Consider the following 17508-nt stretch of genomic DNA (forward strand, 5'->3'; position numbering starts at 1 on the left):
GCGCTCCTAACTGCACGGCCAACTCTCCCGGTCGTCCTTAAATTTAATTGGTTTCATGTTTCAGAAACTACAGAATTATTCTTCGTAACCGATACCGAAGTCTCAGTTATAATAATTTATTCGATTACAACACAGAAAGTCCGCCTGTATGATATAGTGGAGGGCCAGGTTCGATTCCCTCCTCAGCCATCCTCGAAGTGGTTTTCCGTGGTTTCCCACTTCTTCTCCAGGGAAATGCCGGGATGGTACCTAACTTAAGGCCACGGCCGCTTCCTTCCCTCTTCCTTGTCTATCCCTTCCAATCTCCCCCCCCCCCCCCCTCCCACAAGGTCCCTGTTTAGCATAGCAGGTGAGGCCGCCTGGCCTTCCTCCCCAGTATCATCTCCCGACCCAAAAGTCTCACGCTCCAGGACACTGCCCTTGAGGCGTTAAAGGTGGGATTCCTCGCTGAGTCCGAGGGACAAACCAACCCTGGAGGGTGAACGAATTAAGAAAGAAAGAACAAAACAGAAAAATATAGTTCTACCATCAAACTTAAATAAAAAAAACGGTTCAAATAAAGTTTAAAAAATCTCAAACCGGATAACTGATAAGCCTATTGTTAACTTCGCAAAGAGAACTCCTTCGAAAATGATTTGACTGAATGTTACTACACCAACTTTTATTGGCATTATTCACTGTTGTCTAATAAATGCGTGAAAACAGTTAAATGTTCTACAATATTTGTGCATCATACGATCTCAGGCGCACCACACAACAAGAAAGTATCATTTTCTCACTAAAAGATAATATTTTGGTATCAATTTTCATTGTTGTAATTATTTTTAAATAATTTGGCGCAGGTCTTATCTGAAGAACGTTTCGCAGTATTGCGAGAGACGTCAAGGGCAAGCATTTGTTTACAGTTGTGCTGTAATAACTGCTGCTAGATGCAATCAAGTGGCAATTCCTATGCGTGTAAATCGTAAAGATTTTTTTAAAGAATATTCCATGTATTGTTACATATACTTTAACGTAATTCTACAATTACAACATCCATTTGAATGACTTGAATGAATGAATTAACTAATTACTTTTTTTTTGCTATTGGCTTTACGTCGCACCGACACAGATGGGTCTTATAGCGACGATGGGATAGGAAAGGGCTAGGAGTTCGAAGGAAACGGCCGTGGCCTTAATGACAATGGGAAATTACGGAAAGCCATCTTCAGGGCTACCGACAGTGGCATTCGAACCCACTATCTCCCGGGTGCAAGCTCACAGCTACGCGCCCCTAACCACACGGGTAACTCGCGCAGTAATTACTTAATTTAATCAATCGATGAATTAATAAAACAACTAAGAAAAAATCCCCTCTTCCAGTCACGGTTAACCACCAACTTGGGAGAGAGTTTCATTAATGTCTTGAATTAATTAATTAATTAGCTACATAATTAAATGAATTAATCAATTAATAAAATAACGAAGAAATATAATCTCTTCCAGTCACGGATAACGCATCAACTTGGGAGAGAGTTTCATGAATTACTTGAATGAATGAATGAATTAATTAATTAAGCAGTCACTTAATTTAATCAATCAATCAATCAATCAATCAATCAATAAAATAACTAAGAAATATTCTATCTTCCAGTCACGGATAACCACCAACTTGGAAAAGAGTTTAATGAATGTCTTGAACTAATTAGTCACTTAATTTAATTAATCAATCAATCGATCAATAAAATAACTGAGTAAAATCCTCTCTTCCAGTCATGGATAACTACCAACTTGGAAGAGAGTTTCATGAATGACTTGAATGAATGTATGAATGAATTAATAAATTAATTAGTTCATTAATTTAATTAATTAAAAAACAACTAAGAAAATTCCTCTCTCCCAGTCACGTAAAGAAGAAGAAACTATTTCGACTGATCCTACAAAATTTCCCTCATTATTTCCGTGCAGAGTGATATTAGGCTAAATATATATATATATTTCTTTTTTCTTGAGGTGTTTGTGACGCCCCTTAAAGGCCCGGGTCCACCTGCAATTCAGGCCCTGCAGACCTTAACGTTATGCCCCTGGACTCAGCCCAGTTGTTTTTGTCATGTATTCTACCATCACTGGTTAACATTTCATTATAAACGATAGGGAAATGGTGGTTCATTTCAAGTTCAATATTCGAAACGTTCACTCTAATTGTATGGTTTACGTAATGGTTACCCCTGTGAATCATACGTTCGCGTATCGGCGTGCCAAGCACTCTGTGATATTGACTGAGCCGTCGCGACTGGAGAAATAGTTCACAGAATGTCGCTAGATGGCAATACCATCGGCAAAGTGCGCGCTCTGTTATACACGAAAGATATACCACTCGACCTCCCTCAGTTACGACTGAGACACGATATTAGGCATAATTGACGGTTTATCAGTAAGAAATTAAACGTATAACTAATAATACGTTGTCAAATGTTATCTGTGTCATATTGTCCTGATATAAACAATAAATACTGTTATTTTGTGCAAGTATAACTTCACATGCATGAACGTATCTTCAATGAATGGAATCATTGAACATGTTTGTCTGCCTTGTATACTAGGGAAGAAAATGTGCCGAGATTAAGTGCAAAGTAGTAAGCGATTGTGCGAGCATTGGAATACACGAAGCGCCCTGTTCATCGCCAAGCTTCGAAATTTGGTGAGTAAAACAAGTTACAAATTGGAACGTGTATGAATAATGTCAACTTACATGGAGCCATCGTGAATCCTGTGTGATTAAGGTGTATTATGCTGTGATTTTTAACCCTTTTTTAATGTAGGTAATATTAGAAAGTTATATTATTATTTACCAACATAACACATTCTTTCTGAATGGAAGGTATAGTTATACGCGGCGGATTGTGGTACCTCTGAAGAAGGTGTGGTTTTGGTGCAGGTGAACTCTTGTTTTGATTGGCAGTGTGAGCTGCTGGAAACCTGACCTACATTTCATTTGGAGACCGTGACCTGTAATGCTGTGCGGTGAAGTCTTTATAGAACATGAATTAGCCTACCAAGTAGGGTTCGACAACCCACCTGTAAATACAACATATTCAAAATGCTTCACCGATTTATTATTACGTAAATAGCTGAATATTGCATGTGCCAAGATATAAACTGACTGGTTATCAGGTTCGAGCCTTGTTGGTGGTAAATGACAGTAATTTACTAATGTATTACGTATTTGACCTGGCTGTGAATCTTGTGAGGAGACGTGTTCTCGTGTTATTACTTATTTCATTCGCTTGATCTATTTCAAGCATGAACATTGCATAACACATATGTATAGAACTAGCCTGCTCGGCGAGTTAGGCCTGCTTAATACACTGAAGACTAAACACACGTGTTGTCACGTGGTTATATTTGCGTCTTATTAACTTCTTGCTCCGTCAAGTGCTGTCTGTTGTGAATAATGCATTAAAATGCCGTAGTTGTATTCATAATGCTTCTGTGCATACAGTTTATTTTCGACATACCGTATAATAGGCGTACGAGACTTTCTAAGGAAGCTACGAAGAGGCCTACATTGACCTTTAATTCAAGGTCATCAGTAATTTGTATGGTTTTAACGTCTATTGCTGTTATGTAGAGTTATTTAGCAGTAGTGGTGATTGTTTTGTGGAGCTGGGGAATGGTACTGTCAGTTTCTCATAACAGTGATCATAAATAAAAAAAGGGAAGAGGTCAGATTTTCGAATAGTGGTGGTAGTTGACTAAATATAAATAGCCATTAGGCGAATATTATTTTAAAGGAAGTGTGAAAATAACCGAGCTCGATAGCTGCCTGCAGTCGCGTAAGTGCGGCCAGTATCATCCAGTATCGGGAGATAGTGGGTTCGAACCCCACTGTCGGCAGCCCCGAAGATGGTTTTCCGTGGTTACCCATTTTCACCACGGCCGCTTCTTCACCACTCCTAGCCCTTACCTATCCTATCGTCGCCATACGACCTATCTGTGTCCGTGCGACGTAAAACAACTTGTAGAGATATGTGAAAAAGAAGAGGTTAAAAAATCGAAGAATGGAGTGTCAATTAAATAAAAGGAGGGCCACGGAAGACTGTGAATGAAGGCCATTTTAGACTTCGGAAATTTAATACGGTCGAGGTCCGTAGACGGAGTTGTGTTATTTTATTTGCTAGGGTTTTAATAATTTATTTTATTGTTAATGAACGTCGGCTTTCGTGGCTCATTGTATTAACATAAAGAAACGAATGTGTAACTGGATATAAAGCCACTATATATATTTTATTTAATAAAACCTGGCTTTCCGCCAAATTGCAATGGCTCTTCAGGGCATGTGAAGTTCTGCCTCCGACAGTGAGCAAAGAAATAGTCATGACCGTACTATCCCTTCCAACCACCACAATAGCGCGATGATCATGACTTCCATGTTCCTTCGAAGAATTTCTTTGCTCACTGTCGGAGGCAGAACTTCACATGCCCTAATAAAGGCCAATGCTATTTGGCGGAAAGCTCGGCTTTATTAGATAGGCCTAAATATATTTAGTGGCTTGAGTCCAGTTACACATTTATTTCTTATTGTTTATTGTTCTTACATCCAGCCCGCCTGGTGGCTATGATCGGTAAGGTGTTGAAGTCTAAACGGTCTGACAGCGTGGTTAGCCGATTCGAGTCCCGCTGGTCGAAAAAAATTTACCCATAAAAATGTTGGCCGGCAGGGTAGGGGAGATGGTGGTATACATTTCTAATCGCTAGATTGCGCGCGAAAAGCCTGGATTAAATTCCAAACCTCTCCGCAGTGCTCATATGGAGTGAGGGCATATGACGGTGTTGACGGTGATTCCTCCGTCGGATGGCGGCATTAAGCCTTGTGCTATTCGACAAGAGTAGGCTATGTACCGGCACTGGGTTTCACCCTCTCCCTACTATCATATATCACATCATTCACTTCATTTCATTAACTCCTCTGATGAGGTTGACGTCAGGAAGGGCATCCGGTCATAAAAACCTGCCACGACAGATTCACCTCACCTCATACCAGACCCCGTAGAGAAACGGGACAAGGGTCGAACAAACAAACAACCATTGTTCTTACATCTCACGAACTACTTTTACGATTTTCGGAGACGCCGGGATGTCGGATTTTTGTCCCCTTGGAGCCCCTTTCTTCTTCTTACGACGTCGTCTCCAAACGGAGGTTGACGATCCACACGGCCAGCTCCGATCTTGACGTTGCAGCCATGCCATGTAAATTTATTGGAATATCTCTCAGGAGATGAGCCTCCGTGGCTCAGATGGCAGCGCGTCGGCCTCTCACCGCTGGATACCGTGGTTCAAATCCCGGTCACTCCATGTGAGACTTGTGCTGGACAAAGCGGAGGCGGGACAGGTTTTTCTCCGGGTGCTCCGGTTTTCCCTGTCATCTTTCATTCCAGCAACACTCTCCATTCTCATTTCATAGCATCTATCATTCATTAACAAATCACTTTGGGAGTGGCGACCCCATCGTAATAACAGCCTATATCTGCTTCATTCATTACATCCCTGACCCGGTCAATGACTGGAAAACAGGTGTAGGTTTTCATTTTCATTTCATCTCTCAGGAGCTTTAATGCAGTGGCTTACCTTCTGCATCCTAATCCCGTTGACCAAACTGGTTCCTCAGCCTTTGGGAACAATTTCTTGTCCCCAGGACAATAGAGTGCCCTTACCCATTCCCACACATCCACTCTCAAAGAGACTGTTGGCATTTGGTATAGGGGATCTCCTTATACCGGGAGATAATCGGTCCCTTCATTCGTTAGCCGCCTGCATATAAAATATAATTTTTATATGCAGTCGTTGCCCCCTCTCTACCGCGGGAGGTGAATGTCAGGATTTCACCGTCATTGAAACAAGAACCAAATGGCATTTCCTTGTTTCTCTGGTTCTTTAGAGAGGGGAGTCCCTTTAGGTAGGCCTATCAATAAAATGTCGCCTGTTGCCATTTCTTGATGGATGCAGTATTTTTGTATCCGTCTCTTGGCACAGGCCAGAGCAAAGTGTAGCTTCCACCAAAGTCCTAGTCTCATCCACGGCTGTGACAATATGGAAGCTGCTGGGGTATGGGTGGTGCTGAGTAATGACATTTGGAGCACAACTAGTGTCCGAGTGTTATGAAAGGTGTTGCTCATAGGATCAGTCGTGCTGCAGTAACACCTTCTGGTCCAGTGAGGAAAGCAATGGCAAACTACCTCACTCCTCATCTTGCCTAGTACGCCTCATTTGGGCTCTGCCATTGGTTTTTGCAGTTTCCCTATAGCTGCATAGCCTTTGGTGGTGCTATTTGAGGATCCAACCAGCCTCTGGGCTGATGACCTAACAGACAGGCATCAATAAAATTATCGGCATGAGCACTTTCAAATACAATGTGACTGAACAAGGACCGAACCCGCCACCTTGGGCTTAGCACCGCGCTCTACCGACTGAGCTAGTTAGCCCAGCCAGTGTTGCCAGGTCTACAAATAAAAATTCGGTACATTAACATTAAAATTTTGGGAGTTTTAATGAAAATTTCTGTAGTTTTTTCGAGCACTGACATGTTATAATATAACTAAATTAAAGAATGCAATAGTCATGTGAAGTTATTATGAGAAAAATATACAATTTCACTCAGCCGTACTCTCTGGCCACTGGATGCTTCTTCTTCTTCTTCTTCTTCTTCTTCTTCTTCTTCTTCTTCTTCTTCTTCTTCTTCTTCTTCCTCCTCCTCTTCAATTTTCTTGTAGATGTTATTAATCAGGCGTAGAAATTATGCCAGTTTTGAAGTAAGAGGATGCAGATTTCGTATTCTGTATGCGGCTCGAATGATCCAGTCAAACGTGAGTTTTGAGTTCAATAAGAAGGGAGAGATTACGTAATTCGAGCCTAAAATGAAGTGAGACGAAGAGAGTGTTTCGGCACAAATTTATTATTATTATTATTATTATTATTGCTAGTTGCTTTACGTCGCACCGACACAGATAGGTCTTATGGCGACGATGGGATAGGAAAGGCCTAGGAGTTGGAAGGAAGCGGCCGTGGGCTTAATTAATGTACAGCCCCATCATTTGCCTGGTGTGAAAATGGGAAACCACGGAAAACCATCTTCAGGGCTGCCGACAGTGGGGCTCGAACCCACGATCTCCCGGATCCAAGCTCACAGCCGCGCGCCTCTACGCGCACGGCCAACTCGCTCGGTAAATATATTATGCCCCATTAATAATTAGTATTCATTTTCCTTAAATTTGGATTGGAAGATATATCGGGAGGGTTTTTTTTAATTTTGTTTTCTGGTGTGTTGCAAAAAAAATCGGGAGATCTCCTTGAAATTTCGGGAGACCTGGCAACAATGCGCCCAGCTGTCAGGGTTTTTTGCTAATGGTTTAACGTCGCACTCGCACATTGAAGAGTTTCGGCGACGCAAAGACGGAAAAGGAATAGCTAGGATAGGGAAGGATGATGATGATAATGTTTAAAGGGGCCTAACATCTAGGTCATCGGCCCCTAATGGTACGAAATGTGACGAAATGGTATGACAATTTAAAAATGGAGATGGTAGCCTAAGGTTTAGCAAATTAAAGTCCGACTTTCTGGCTAAATGGATAGAATGCTTGCCTTTGGTCCGATGGCCCCGGTTCAATTCTCAGAATCAATCCCCTCGTAGTGCTAATTCTCCTGGCTTGGGGACTAGGTGTTTATGACGTCTTCGCCGTTCATTTCATCCTCAATAGGTCACCATCAAACTTATATAGATGCCATGCACTATTATTATTATTATTATTATTATTATTATTATTATTATTATTATTATTACCGAGCTCGATAGCTGCAGTCGCTTAAGTGCGGCCAGTATCCAGTATTCGGGAGATAGTAGGTTCGAACCCCACTGTCGGCAGCCCTGAAAATGGTTTTCCGTGGTTTCCCATTTTCACACCAGGCAAATGCTGGGGCGGTACCTTAATTAAGGCCACGGCCGCTTCCTTCCCACTCCTAGCCCTTTCCTGTCCCATCGTCGCCGTAAGATTTATGTGTCGGTGCGACGTAAAACAACTAGCAAAAAAGTTATTATTATTATTAAATACAAATTTTGAATTTTACAACATTGCCGGAGGTCGTTCGCATCGTTCACTGGGGTATTAGCGACCTCGGGAGATCAGGGGTGATGTCCGACCCATGATCACGGGTTCGATTCTAACCAACAAAAGAGAACACTACACCTGAAAGATTGCATTTCATTTTAGCAGATCTACCTATAAAAAGAAACCTATGTTACTCCTATGACAGCAGCCCTGCAGTGTCCTCCTAGGTTGCGTTCACAAAATACTACTCTCCAACTGGGAGTTAAATCTATTCGTTCACAAAAGTAAAGAGTTAACTCTACAAGGTGTTTCAGAAAATGCATTCGAGTTAACTCAGAGTGTACTCTTTTGACTGTGCGTAAATAGGTGGGTAGATTTAACTCGAGAAGCGCAGTAATGCATTCATTGGTGGCGGTCAAAAATATTAACTGCGAGTATATTGACATGGCAATGAATTCAAATTATTTTCTAGTTGTTGACAAAGAAGGGCGTTATGCATTAAATAAAGAAGGGGATATTTTCTTTTAAAACAGGAATAATAGGTAGGCCTACTGTGCCAATTTTAATTTAAATTGCGCGTCGACATGTGAACTGCAGGATACATGAACATCGACATTTCGAACGCACATTGCGGTCCATGGATTCCGTTCCCGGACCACGCCTGGCTGAGGGTCGGTTGCTAAAACTGAACGCGACATTGCGTTCGGAGGGTGGGAGCGTCGCGGTTCGTGCGGCCACGGCCGCCGCCGCGTCTCCTGAAAAGAGCTTCACCCCGGTGGAGCTGGACCGGTCGACACCACCACTGAGAGTGTGTGAGACGGGAGGGTTGGTCCGCGCAGCGTCTTTGTGTCTGCTGGCGCCGGTTCGCCGCCCTTGCTCCGCGACCAAGCTCGAAAGTGTGTGCTGTGTGTGTGCAGCGACCGAACATTTTGTGCGACACGCACAAACCAAACACGACCTCAGAGCAGGCGAGACTACCCGCTGAATTTAAGCATATTATTAAGCGGAGGAAAAGAAACTAACAAGGATTCCCTTAGTAGCGGCGAGCGAACAGGGAAGAGCCCAGCACCGAATCTCGCAGGTTCACCCTGCCGAGAAATGTGGTGTTTGGGAGGGTCCACTTATCCCGGGAACCTGCGGCGAGTTCAAGTCCTTCTTGAATGGGGCCACGCTCCGCAGAGGGTGCCAGGCCCGTAGAGACCGCTGCGGCTTCCGGGAGGATCTCTCCTTAGAGTCGGGTTGCTTGAGAGTGCAGCCCTAAGTGGGTGGTAAACTCCATCTAAGGCTAAATATGACCACGAGACCGATAGCGAACAAGTACCGTGAGGGAAAGTTGAAAAGAACTTTGAAGAGAGAGTTCAAGAGTACGTGAAACCGTTCGGGGGTAAACGTGAGAAACCCGAAAATACCTCAACCGGGGAGATTCAAGCCTTATCCGCGCCTCTTCCCCTGCTTTGGCCAGATGGGTCCGTCCCCCTGCACGGAGCAATCCGGCGTCAGGGTGGTAACGGGTTTCTACTCGGCCGGGTAGTGGTGGGGAGGTCGGTGGGCCGCACTTCTCCCCTCGTTGGACGTCGCGACCCGTTGGGTGTCGGTCTAAGGCCTGGGTGTGTAGCCTGTTCGTCCGCGTCGCAAGGCGTGTTCGTCGGACAGACCCCCGGTTAATCGGCGGAAATAACATGATTGAATTTTTATTAGAATACCCATGTTATGAATGACCAGCTGATTCATTGACCTCAACTTTATGAGATTTACTTGGTAAACGTATAGGAGGCGTGCCAGATGCGACCGTGCCGCATGCGACCCGTGCCACTAACGATCACATAATCTGTAACCGTGCCGGATGCGACCAGCGTTGACAAGCAAATTGCCATTTGATAAGTTGTGTCATCACCCAAGATAAGGCAAGATAACGAACTGCAATGCCATTTCAATAAAGTCCTATAAGCACCTACTGCCCCTACTTTACATAACACTTCTTGGGGAAACTCGTTTTACAACACGAAACATGGTGATGCGTTTACGTCTTTTCCCACCGGGCGAGTTGGCCATGCGGTTAGAGGCGCGCGGCCGTGAGCTTGCATCCGGGAGATAGTGGGTTCGAATCCCACTGTCGGCAGCCCTGAAGGTGGTTTGCCGTGGTTTCCCATTTTCACACCAGGCAAATGCTGGGGCTGTACTTTAATTAAGACCAGGGCCACTTCCTTCCCATTCCTAGCCCTTTCCTATCCCATCGTCGCCTTAAGAAGACCTGTCCGTGTCGACGTAATGCCACTAGCAGAAAAAAAAAAAAGATCCTAATTCTCTGAAATTATTTACGACTTAGGCCTACTTACTTATCGTTTCCTATTAGTACCAGGAGTGTCGGAGGACGTGTTCGGCTTTCTACCTGACGCCCGTCGGCAGCCTGCGCATCTGGATGTGGGATTATGATAATGAAGTAGGGAGCGATGAAACCCGGTTTCGGCACGTAGTCTACTCCTCTCGAATAATACCAATGGGTCTGCTCAATGCTTTACGTCGCAATCCGACGGCCGAATCACCATCAACAGCATCATATCCCCTCACTCCATTTGAACACTGCGAAAAGGTTTGGATTTGAATCCCGGCTTTTGGCATGCAATCTAGTTATTAGAAACTGTCTATCACCAACTTTCCTACCCTGCCGGCCAAAATTTAAGGGTTTTTTTTTTTTTCATCCAGACTAAGTGGCTCAGACGTTTGAGATGCTGGTCTTCCGACTCCAACTTGGCAGGTTCGATCCTGGCTCAGTTCGGTGGTATTTGAACGTGCTGAAATACGTCAGCTTTGTGTCGGTGGATTTACTGGCACGTAAAATAAGTACCGCGGGACTAAATTCCGGCACCTCGGCGTCTCCTTAAACCATAAAAGTAGTTACTGGGACGTAAAGCCAGCAACATTATTATATTTTTCTTTCGACCAACGGCACTCGAACCTGCTAACCACGGTGTCAGACCTTTATTTTAGAAAAGACCAAGTTAGCTACTTATAAGCAATCTGCCACTTGGTGACAGCCCTAAATGCAGTTCAATTGCAAGTGACTGATGGGTCGCATCTGGCACATAACCATTCTCACTGGGGTGTTTCAGTATCTGGTTATGGACATTATGGGTGTGCATTGCCTCTGGTTAGTACCCACTATGTGAAGAACACCACGGGATTGAATGGGTGCCTGTGATTTGTACCACTGTGTGAAGAACACCATAGGTCCGAGTAGTAGTAAGTAGTAGCACAATGTGAGGAACACGGCGAGTCGACGTTACTCGTGATCAGTACAGATACATGAGAAATGAAATGAAATGGCTTTTAGTGCCGGGAGTGTCCGAGGACATGTTCGGCTCGCCAGATGCAGGTCTTTTGATTTGACACCCGTAGGTGACCTGCGCGTCGTGATGAGGATTAAATGATGATGAAGACGACACATACACCCAGCCCCCGTGCCAGCGAAATTAACCAATTAAGGTTAAAATTCTCGACTCTGTCGGGAATCGAACCCAGGACCCCTGTGACCAAAGGCCAGCACGCTAACCATTTAGCCATGGAGCCATACAGATACATGAGAAATACCATGGTTCTACTTAACTAGTGGTAAGTGCTATTTTGAGAGACTGGTGACCTGGATTTTGGACCCCTTCAGACAGCAAGCATAATCGATTCAGAACTGTGCTTTGGAAGGAGCCCCTTGGTCAGTATATACCACTGTTTTAAGTTAGTTTCTGGGAAGGTGGGACGTTACGGGTCGGATCTATTATAGTGATTGTTTTAAGTTCATAATCATTGCTCATCATCGTCTTTTTGAGTTCTAGTCAGTGGATTGATTTTGGAATTTTTTTAACTTTTAATATTGTGAGTTGCATCCGCTTATTATTTCAAATTCTTATTCATCCATTCACTCTACATCATCAAGTTTTGAATTGATTTTGGAATTTTAAATTGTACATTTCGTTTCATTTCGTACCATTAGAAGCCGATGACCTAGATTTTAGGCCTCTTTAAACAATAAGCATCAACATCGTCAGAAAGGTCTACGAAGGACGTCAAAATAAAACTCCGTAGGCCTCACAAACGTAATTCTCTCACGGCCTGAGAATAGGATTTGACCCAATGTGGTCTTTTAGGAAAAATGAAAATGAGTCTGGAACACATAAGTGGAAGCAATGTCGCACTCAGCTAGGGATCCGATGGTTACCAGCCTACTCGCTCAGACTGAGAACCCTTGGGGTCCCCGTTTTAGTCAACTCTTGCGACAGATAAGAGGTAAAGTGGCTGTATTCCTAGTCTCTAACCATAGTAATATTCAGAGTGGTCCGACTCGTTAGCTGAATGGTCAGCGTACTGGCCTTCGGTTCAGAGGGTCCCGGGTTCGATTTCCGGCCGGGTCGGTGATTTTAACCTTAATTGGTTAATTTCAATGGCTCGGGGGCTGGGTGTGTGTGGCGTATTCAACATTAGAAATCATCCTAGGTAGGGCCCTCATCTTCATCTTCACAGACATGCAGATCGCCTAATAGGCGGTCTACTAGGAAAAGACTTGCACCAGGCCTCTCCGGAGGCCATATGCCATTATTATTAATATTCAAAGCTGGCCGTTTGTAGAGCTTATCATTTCATTCCACTTAATACAGAGTTTACCAACAGTGTTGCCATCTTGGCGGTTTTCCGCTAAATTTTGCGGAATTAGAAGACTGTCGGTGGATAAATATATCATTTAGCGGACAGCGGAATTTTTATCGGAATTCTAAATTTATTATAGCGGATTTTAGTGTTTTATCCATTTTCTTTTTTAATTTGTACTCCAGTCTGTCTCCGAGCTATTCCGTATTTCTTGTCAGAAGCTAGCAGTCACATGAGGAAAACATGTTACTTGGATTTGATGTTATGAGATCATGGTATCATAAATTTCTAACGCGTCGTGAAATTGTACATATCTCTTAGTTGACGAATGACGACAGATAATGAAATTGTGAGAGTGTAGTTTTTATATTTATGCTATGAAGGAAGACTGTTTAATGAACTCGCCTGTTCTGTGTGTGGTCTTTGAGGTAGGGGATTCACCTAGTTTGCAACCGGCACTAAAACGCCTACAAGTTTTAGCTCGCCGGCTAGTAGGCAGGGGGTTAATCCCAGTGAAACTCACAGATCAGGTGAGTGCAGACATTTACTATTATTATTAGTATTATTATTATTATTATTATTATTATTATTATTGTTATTGTTATTGTTATTATTATTATTATTTCGTTTCGGCCAACTAAGGACCACGTCATTTAAACTCTTTCCCTTGAGCTTTAATGTTGGTCCAGTACTCCTTCATTCGTATACGGTGTTGCTCCTTTCGTTCTTCCGTCCATGCCTTTCCAGTTTTCATCTTCGGCTTTGGTAGGAAACTGTGATGTTCTTGGAGTTTTTTCTTAAGTGGGACACGCTCCTGGATATCTTCAAATGAGATCCCAATCTCCTGCAGATCTTTTTGTACCTCACTGAACCATGCCCCCTTTGCCTTTTTCTCTTGGAGGAAAGTGAAAATGCGGTTGGTTAACCGTGTTGAATTCATTCGGGCCATGTGTCCATAAAAAGTAATCCTCCTTTTTCGCATCTCATCAGTTATTTTCTCCACATGCAAGTACAACTCCTGGTTGTGCCGTCTCCTAAACTCGCCGTTGTCTTTGACTGGACCTAAGATGTTTCTCAAAATCTTTCTTTCCTTGACCTCCAATTTCTCCATCATGCCTTTTTTGTTCATGGCGAGACATTCCGCTGCATATAGAGCCTCTGGCCGGATAACAGTGCAATAGTGTTTGATTTTTGCATTCAGAGATATAGATCTTTCGTTATAGACATGTTTAGTCAGATGGTAAGCCATTTCCATTTTATTCATGCGTGAATTATTATTATTATTATTGCTCACTATTTGATACCGGATTTCTTGGCGGAATTTTAGCGGATTTTTAGTAGTATTTAGTGGATCTTGAAAATATAAGTTGGCAGCACTGTTTACCAATAGCTGAAGTCCTCCAGTTCTCCTTCAGGAGCCTTGAGTGGTTCGTATCGTAGAGGACTTTGCTTTAAATGATAAAATTACTTCACTTGTAAATTATTGCATGTTGTGTTAAACTATCGCGTGTTTGGCAACATGACATTATTACGCAGTAGAACTAAATGAAATTCCTCAGTTAGACGCGGATAATTTACGTCGGACAGAATGGCACAAGGATTCTACTCACGCGCACGTCTGTCAATCTCTTTAAAAGGCAGTAATCGCCACGTTGAAGAGGGAGATTATACGTCTCTCGACAACCAACGAGCTGTATTAGTCATGTGTTCGAATTAGTGTGCTACTTCTAGTTCCCAGAGTCAGTATTGCCAATTAGCGAGAGGCAGAAGTCTCAAAATTCTTAACGAAGGGTTACAAAATGAAATAAATTAGAAGCTGTTGGTACCGGAAGGAATCCCCTGTAAGTAACAAAACATATTCTTTTTCTACCGTTTTCCCCACACCTGTGGACTCGCGAACTGTTTTGGTTATATGGATCTGGCCCTGTTTCACGGCCGGATGCTCTTCCTGACGCCAACCGTGTGCGGAGGGATGTCACTATAGCGTGTTTCTGTGGTAGTTTGTATTGTGATGTCTTGTCTGAATATGAAGAGGAGAGTGTTGGGACAAACTCAAACACCCAATCCTGGAGCCAGAAGACTTAATCAAACGCGATTAAAATGCCCGGCCCGGCCGGGAATCGAATCCGGGAACATCTGAACCGAAGGCCTCAACGCTGACTACTCAGCTAAGGAGTCGGACAGTCCGGTGGAATTTGAATGTTAAAAACAAACTTGAGGGACAAAATTCTGGCACTTCGGCTTCTCATGAAAACCGTAAAACCAACTACATCATCGTTATTATTGTCAGCTAGCTTATGTCCGCAGCTTTAACAAAATATATTAAAACCTATTTTTATTAGCCTTCAGCTCGAAGCGTGAAGTCATTTTTGATCCCAAAGGAAATATGTAGACAGAATTTCACGTATTGTATTGTCCCCTTCCACAGAGGGATAAAGGAAGGAATAAAGAGAAAAAGAAAGGAATACAAGTAGTAATAAGAGCTCGTTAGCTGCTGTTGCTTTAATGCGGCCAGTATCCAGTATTCGGGAGATAGTGGGCTCGAACCCCACTGTCGGCAGCCCTGAAAATGGTTTTCCGTGGTTTCCCATTTTCACACCAGGCAAATGCTGGGGCTAGACCACGGCCACTTCCTTCCACTCCAAGCCCTTTCCTGTCCCATCGTCGCCATAAGATCTATCTGTGTCGGTGCGACGTAAAGCCAATAGAAAAAAAACTGGTAGAAATAAGAGCTCGATAGCTGCAGTCACTGAAGTGCGGCCATTATCCAGTATTCGGGTGAGTGTGGGCTTGAACACCATTGTCGGCAGCCCTGAAGACTGTTTCCGTGGCTTCCCATTTTCGCACCAGGCAAATGCTGGGGCTGTACCTCAATTAAGACCACGGCCACTTCCTTCCCACTCCTAGCCCCTTCCTGTGCCATCGTCGCCGTAAGAGCTCTCTGTGTCGGTGCGATGAAAAGCCAATTGTAAAAACAAAAGGTATTGCTTTATCTACGATGTGAATGTTCAGCTCAGAGTCCGATGATAGACAGATCCCGAACTGTTCCACAGTAGGCTGAATTTAAAAGCCCCGTTGTTATCCAAGAGCATTAGTAGGAAAATTACGAAAGTAGCTTCTCATTTTTTTCTCATTATTCTGCCAATTCTACTTAGATGTTTGCACCAAACATCTTTACAATCTCCCTATGAGTGGAGACGGGGAATACTTCTATACAGTATCCCCCTTCCAAGAGACGACTAAAACGGAGGGCTCCAACTTGTGCGGTATGGGTTGGTGACCAAAGGGGTCACCTAGTTCAACAATAGAACAGCTATCAAAAACTTCTTGTGTCCAGGCGGTTGAACTTCGAGTAAACTGGCATGAATGTACATGTATCTCATTGGTATTGTATTTGTGTCTATTTTGATCAGTTAAAGCACTTTGCCGATTGAAGTTTCTTTACCAAATCCGACATTTCATGAGCAATGACACGATTCGTACAGAGTATTACTGTTATTGTACAAAGTAAATAGATGAAGATCGTAAATCTAATAAACATTATTTTTCAGCAAGAATATGAAGCAGCCATTTTGCTGGACGTATGCCTCATCTGACACCAGTTGCAGTTTCTGACTCCCTCCACTATAGTTTGAATGGTTACGTGCCGGATGCGACCCGTCATTATCGTGCCAATAGCGACCGAGCGGATAAGCACCGTGCCGCATGCGACCCATCAATCACTTACAATTGATCTGCATTAAGGGCTGTCACCAAGTGGCAGATTGCTTATAAGTAGCTAACTTGGTCTTTTCTAAAATAAAGGTCTGACACCGTTGTTAGCAGGTTCGAGTGCCATTGGTCGAAATAAAAATATAATAATGTTGCTGGCTCTACGTCCCAGTAACTACTTTTATGGTTTAAGGAGACGCCGAGGTGCCGGAATTTAGTCCCGCGGTACTTATTTTACGTGCCAGTAAATCCACCGACACAAAGCTGACGTATTTGAGCACGTTCAAATACCACCGGACTGAGCCAGGATCGAACCTGCCAAGTTCGATTCGGAAGACCAGCATCTCAACCGTCTGAGCCACTTAGCCTGGATGAAAAAAAAAATCACCATCAGAATGTTGGCCGGCAGGGTAGGAAAGTTGGTGGTAGACAGTTTCTAATCACTAGATTGCATGCCAAAAGCCTGGATTCAAATACAAACCTTTTCGCAGTGTTCAAATGGAGTGAGGGGATATGATGCTGTTGATGGTGATTCGGCCGTCGGATGGAGACGTAAAGCGTTGAGCAGACCCCTTGGTATTATTGGAGAGGAGTAGGCTACGTGCCGAAACCTGGTTTCATCTCTCCCTACTTCATTATCATAACCCCACATCCAGACGCGCAGGCCGCCCAAGGGGTCAGGTAGAAAGGCCTGCACCAGGCAAGCCGAACACGTCCTCGGACACTCCTGGTATTAATAGGACACGATAAATAAGTAGGCCTAAGTCGTAAATAATTTCAGAGAATTAGGATATTTTTATTGCCAGAGGCATTACGTCACACCGACACAGACAGGTCTTAAGGCGACGATGGGATAGGAAAGAGCTAGGAATGGGAAGGAAGTGGCCCTGGTCTTAATTAAAGTACAGCCCCAGCATTTGCCTGGTGTGAAAATGGGGAAACTACGGAAAACCATCTTGATGGCTGCCGACAGTGGGATTCAAACCCACTATCTCCCGGATGCAAGCTCAGGGCCGCGCGTCTCTAACCGCATGGCCAATTCGCCCGGTAAAAACGTAAACGCATCACCATGTTTCGTATT

At 43.6% G+C, this 17508-nt stretch overlaps 1 protein-coding gene across 1 annotated transcript in view; it reads left to right on the forward strand.

Moving 5' to 3' along the window:
* Window positions 1–2547: 2547 nt before the first annotated feature.
* Window positions 2548–17508, forward strand: part of PCB (Pyruvate carboxylase) — a 293805-nt gene continuing 278844 nt past the window's right edge. Inside the window, exon 1 of the mRNA XM_068229657.1 lies at window positions 2548–2680. The gene's annotated coding sequence lies outside the window, so the exon portion shown is untranslated. The remainder of the gene's footprint in view (window positions 2681–17508) is intronic.

The sequence above is a fragment of the Anabrus simplex genome, chromosome 11, assembly GCF_040414725.1.
Source record: "Anabrus simplex isolate iqAnaSimp1 chromosome 11, ASM4041472v1, whole genome shotgun sequence".
Classification (NCBI taxonomy): Eukaryota; Metazoa; Arthropoda; class Insecta; order Orthoptera; family Tettigoniidae; genus Anabrus; species Anabrus simplex.